This window comes from Bombus bifarius, unplaced genomic scaffold (assembly GCF_011952205.1).
Source record: "Bombus bifarius isolate JDL3187 unplaced genomic scaffold, Bbif_JDL3187 scf7180000008140, whole genome shotgun sequence".
Lineage (NCBI taxonomy): Eukaryota > Metazoa > Arthropoda > Insecta > Hymenoptera > Apidae > Bombus > Bombus bifarius.
The window spans coordinates 878,170-884,921 of NW_022884468.1; positions in this window are offsets into that span (position 1 = coordinate 878,170).

Consider the following 6,752-nt stretch of genomic DNA (forward strand, 5'->3'; position numbering starts at 1 on the left):
TTTGGAACGTTGCTACACGTCCCGCAGGATCATCGAATGGTGTTAGCTTATCGTGCGAGCAGTTTTTAGTTAGCTGACATAAAAAAAAGAGTGGTTCGGCACATGCACGGGTATCACGAAACGCTAATTAATTGCGATGCAAGCCCACAGGGTCTACGGGCGCTGCTTTGCATTTTGCGTGCAGGCCCTCGTAAAACTACATGGCTGTCAGCCCGGGCGAATTTCAAGATGATTTATCGTCTTGGCAAAACTAAGTTTTTCGCGATACTTCGCGGAGGTTCTGAAAGGCGCGGGCAATGCCTTTATACATGCAACTATACTCGGTGCTGTTGGTTTACGCGGCTCGACGTCGTTGATCGACTCGTGTTTTATGTTCCTTCCATCCAACTCTGGCCACTGCTCCAACATGTTCCCTCTTCTCGCCTCTCAAACGTCGTTCACTGAGTTTCCCCGTTGGCTTTCACGCGAAATGCTTTTGCGTCGTTGAACTATTATATTATCGGTATTTATGCAGGATAATGACCACCTCCGGCGCTAACTTTGGTAGCACGGAAACTTATCACGTTGTAAATATACGTATGTATTTGAATATGATGGAGTCGTGTAGATTGCACGTCGAATACAATTTTATGCGAGTCACGGTATTTCTATTACTTTGTGCGATCAATTCGAATGAAAAATGGAAAAAGGAAGAACCGGTGACCATAAAATCAAACGAGATTAAGTTCCTTTTCTACCAGTTATTGCCTTGTTATATTCAGCATTTGAAAGCTCGCGCGAGATCATTGATCCAACGTTCTAAGAGATTATAAGGGACAACATGTAATTCTGAACTGATTATGTTGTTCTTTTGTGTTACATTGTATTTTATGCTATACGTACGTGCAATTTTTGAATGCAACATTTTGATTAATTACATTCGTTTGCTTAATAATTTGAACCAACAATGTGTCCTAATACTTACGTGATCTAAGTCTATGAACGTAACGCGTTATTTAAATAACGTGAAATCTGTTAATCGTAGAAATATGGAAAAGAACGTTACGACGAACGATTATCATATTAGCTTTCTCGCGTATCGAAATGATCAAATCCAACATTATCTTTCGTTCGTGTGCGCTTGTTTACGATCATGTTACAACGTAAAATTGTAATGCGCTACCGAATACAAGATTTCGCTTCACTATAGAGAAGCAACCGCATCAGAGGAGAGACGTTTATGTCCAGCTGTTGTAGCAGAAAGTAAAGTAGAGGGTAAGATTTTACAACGAGCCTCGGCTGGAGTGATTTATATTTTGAAAAAGCCGCATGACGTTTACGATATCTAGTCGGAAATTATTTATAGCGGCTGCTTGTGTCGAGAGGAGCTCGCGATCCGTATCTTCCTTTTGTTAGAAGATTCTCAGTGATCGCAAAAACGACAAAATTCACCTCTGTCGCTCGAAACACGAAATAAAAATAAAAATGAAGCGTTCGAACTAAAAATATACTTTGAACTTTTGCGAATTATCTCTATTGTCTATCCAATTATTTCAAATGGTTGAAAGTAAATTTTGACTTTGAAGTTGAATTTATCGCAGATACTTACGGTTAGTTCGAAGTTCATTTCACTTTCGCAGTTTCGACGAGATTATTAAAAGGGAAAAGTGCGGGTAAATTGAGTGCAACTTCGTCTCTAATGTCAATGACATTCACCGCTGTTCTAGTCTAACTGCGATTATTCTAGGACAGCGACAGAGAAATTAATAGCACAAATTTAGTTTTTAGATTTCAGATTTCAAACTTTCACGATGGTGAGATGTCACGATATTTTTGATTCTCTGGTTTTTCGCAAAGTGCTAGTGCATAATGAAAGTGCAAAGGGCAAGTGCAACAGCGATACGAACGCTTCCGAGGAGCAATGCATATTTAGTTTCAGTTCACTTTAATCCGAAAAGAACGTTTACCTTTTTGAAAACCATGCTACTTCTGCTTCCACTTCTTGGGAATTCGACGACAACGCATAGACGTTAATAATTCTTGACGTAATTTTGAAAGTTTGGATTTTTGCCTGTTTCCATTTTGACTCTCTCGGCGGGTCAGGCTACACAGCTTTCTGGCACGAATCCATTTGTCGCTCTTTTCTGGAATCATAAACCGCTCCCCGCTTTTCTTTATCAACATTTGGCGATCAAATTCGAGTTTCCAATTAATCTTCGACTTTTGGCCAGTACACGCATTTATGACCGCCTTAACGTGGACCAGCATTTGTTAAAATAACGTGCTGACACTGATAACAGACTCCCGAAATTGTTCGTATTCTCTTATTTTCCCATTTATTTTCATGTTTTTCAACGTGTTTTACGTTTGGTTATTTCTGCAACGATGAATATTTTTATCAATATCTGAACCGAATTAAATGATCATCTTTTATCAATTTTATTTAATAACAGATACTGTATCAGTCGGATATGTTTGTATTGGCCTGTATTACGTTTCTAGATGTATAATCGTAAAATAATTTTGTTTTGCAAATTTAGCAATATTTTTAATACTTATCCTTATACGTTACTTTCAACGTTATTCTTATATTTATTATTATTTATTTTTATTCTTCCATTGGTTTCCATTGATAAATGAATAATGGATAGGCATTAAAATAAATTATTATCTTTCGGTTGTTTAATATGTTTTTGCTTGCATGTTTCGTTTCGTTTCGAAAATATGTTTGTTCAGAAAATATCTGTTCCCGTGGAATTTTTGCGGAAAGAAATGTTACTTTTCTTTAAAGGAACTTCTTTGAGAAGTGTTTTCATGGAACAGATATTTTGATGTCTGTTTAATAAAAGTTTCATGAAAACAAGTTATCTTAGAATATATATCCTAGAAAAGGTTTCATGGGATAAATAAAAATACCAATATATTACTAATATATTACATACTAGTTTTATTTAACAATATCATATTGTTCATATGGTTATTTAGTAAATGGTATATAAATCATAACATGATTAATTAACCGTTTCATAAAAAGTGTTGTGCAGAAAAAAGAACTTGTCAAAAATAACACTTAAATAACATCTTTTTATAATTTAAATAAACTGAAATACACAGAAATATTTATCTGAAATAAATTACGTAAATTATTTAATAATTACTACGTAAATAATCTGTGAATTATCTACGTAAATATTACAAATAAACAATATATTCGGAATACCAATTTGACTGTAACAATTGTTTAATATCACTGTACTGCTATTTACGGGATGGTATTTAGCATTTGTTACAATAATCGAGAATTTCTTGAATATTCCCGAACGAAATTCCTCTTATAGAAAAATGTTTATTTGTTTATGTTACAAGTTCTATTCGCACTAAAACCTTCATTTTCAAGAACTTTTCTTTCCTCTTCTCATCGGAACTTAGAACGTGTGAAGGTTTTCTAAAAAAAAGTTCCACGGTGCATATTTTGAACAGAATCTATTAAAACAATTCCATAATTCTTCCGATTCCTTATAAATAGCACTATATACGGTGACTTAATTAACACGTGCAATTTAAATTCCGTGCAGACTAACGGGCGTAATCTTCAAGTCGCCCCGTGGCAACGTACAATAGACTTTCGATTCATTTCGGGTGAACGCCGTCAATTTGAAGAAAACGCGAGGCAACGAGCCGAGGCATAGCGAATTGTTCCGTTCCGCGAACCTCGTCACGTCTTAATTTCGCGAAACCGCGAAAACCTACAAGAACCGTGGCTTTCTCAAGACCATGCTAATGTTTCCAGAGGCACAAGCACGTGCACGTGTTCAACTGAGAACGCGTGCAAGTCTCTGGCAGCTCCAACGAACGAGAGACGGATTCACCTCGAAGCATAATTGCAGGAAAGAGCGGACATTGCTCGGCTGCGCCAAGAACCCCCGAGGTTTGTACACTTTTCTCCTTGATTCTCGTCAGATTTCGCCTTCTCGCTCTTATTTTTTTCCCCCTTTTTTTCCACCACAACCACCTTTCATCTTCTCCTGCTCGTTATATATTATTTCCCTTCCATACCAGTAGATTGCATGCGGCCAACTCGAGATATACGCTCGCCTTACGTGCACGCTTCTCGTGCGCGACTTAACACGTGTACATCATCCACCTTCGTGTGTACATCGCGCGAACCTTCTTTACCTCGTCTCCGCCGTTCTGTGCCGCCACCTGTTTTTTCCCATTTTTTTCTTCTTCTTCCATCGTTCTGTTAAAGAACGTTGGCCCGTAACGCTAAATAACTTTTCCTCTAATGGTGGAGAAACAAGGCGCATTTCTCGCGGCTCTCGTTCGAGAAACAGCGGCTAGTTAGTATCACACGTTAGGAATGGAAATTTGCCGTGTAAAACTGTTAAATAGATAGTACATTTATATTGTACGTGTGAGAGTGAGGGAGCGAAAAGCGAGCAGACACATGTATGCATCCCTTCTTTAGAGTGTATGTGAGCGTCGCAGGATGTCCAGGTCTCAGTTGAGACAAAAGAGCGACTAGAAGAAAATAAACAAGCAAACGAGTGTGTTGTCGAGTCCTTCAGAGAGTCACCTACATGTAGAGCTAAATTTAGATAATTTGTAAATAAATTTTAACTTTTTGTTCTCTCCAAATCCTCTCTATACCTTAACAAAAACAAATTTATAGAGAATAACCGAGTTTCGAATGACAGTGGAATTTACTGTATTTGTAACAGACGTGTCTAGCACGTATATGGCTTGTGAATTTGTTTGAACAGCGAAGATAAGAAAGATTACGGTGGATGTATTTGCGTCTTTGTAATCTGAATGGCGCAATCATCGCGGCCACTTGGAGATTGAAATAAACGGAACGAGGTGGAGGAATCTGGCGAATCGTTAAATCCAACCCGTACCTCGACGTTTCGCGCGATTACTCGAACCCGGCGTCGTTTACAAATTCCCATGCATACGGAAACATTAAAATCGTTATACGGTGAAGTATTCGTGGCACCGTCATTCTTGCCGACATTGTCGTCGCCCATCTCCCTACGTTTTGACAGTTAATGTGTATCAATATGTTGTGTATTTCACATAAGCAGCACGCCAGGTATTTACGTTTATTAGCTATAAACGCTCCGCGGGTGGAACTCAGCCCCGAAGAATTTATGGCTCAGGTTCTTACGAAGATACGCTTCTAGATGGGACATGGTCTCGTGCGTTATGGCAGCGATCTTAGATCAAATCGTCGGTAACGTCATTGTATCGATTCACGCGTGTCCGCCTAAGACTATACGAGCACTTTTCCTTCGATTGCTGTCGATACGTTAAAAACAGCTTATTCTCTTCGAGATTGCTACCTATGGATGGTAGCAACGAAGATGGAAGAACTTTGCTGATTGAAAAAATAAATTACGTAAAATATAATACTTTATGAGTGTAGAATATTCTGATACTTTCGAGGTAAAAAGCTAAGTCCGGACCAGTTTGTTTTGTTATAAAGTCATGGTGTTTTATGTGATTCTATGAAGATATATAAAGCTTTGCAATTTCATTAATCGGCGATTTATGTATACATTTAGGAATAATAAACGTTAAGTATAAAGATACGTGCTACTAATTGATCAGAGTAAAGCTGCAGGATTTTAGGGTAATTAAAGTTACGGATCCACTCTCGTGCAAAATACCAAAGAATTTTCTCGCCACATGCAGAACAAAAGCAATATATGTACACGCTCGTACTTGAAGAATTCCATCCAAAATGGTAGCTACGAAGAATTATGCTTCGTGATAAATCGCCATTTCTAATGCGCATAATGAATCTTGATGATTTATACAAAGGATTTTTCAGCTCGTAACAATAGAGTGGTTCTTGCAACTACAGGAAGACATATCACGTTCCTATGTTATTCGCCTTATATCTTCATCCCGTAACATTGTACATGTCTTTCGCTGTACGAGATATAGATCGTGATTTTACAGTTTACATAAATTACAGAGAACAACATTTCCATTTCATTGTATGTTACTATTCGTCTGTTCTTTACGTAAAAACATACTATTACAAACTCTTACTAACTTTGCAAATAATATTCCAGTGAGATATTAAACGAGTATAAATAATTTTACGAAGTATCGATGCCTGAAGTATATCGTACAATATGGATATTTCAAGGAATATCGATATTGAAAATTGATGCTCAAAATTCCGATACCTTTCGACACTTCCGTTTGGAGTACTTTGATATCGAATTGTTTGAATATCATAAATATGTATTGATGTCGGCCCAGTCACAAACCAAGCAGTCACGTGTTTAATGACAACTAAAAATACGTGGCATACACGTTCGAATATGATATATGGAGTTTGCGTCGTATGAAAATCATCATAAAAATGCAACGAATGCATTTCACTGTTGCGTTGCGTTACGCGCGCTGAACTTGAAATATTTAACGAAATTTTCGAATATTCCCGTACTTCTCGGGATCCGCCGTAATACACGTTAAATTCAAAGCATCTATAGCACGCTAAATATGCGAGATTGCAATTAAACAGATGTCGCACGTATTCGCATCGTAGCACAAAGTTGGCTCGTGACTCAAATTAATAGAATATCGTCTCATTGGTTGAAAGCGCCGCTTTGAGGATACGGATACCTTGCGATGTTTTAAATTATTCGACCAATTCGCTGTATCGATTTTATCATTAATTAAAGGATAATTAAGAATTCTTTGCTTTAATAATGATAATTTCATGTACAGCCCGATTGCGTTTATTTAAATTTGGAATG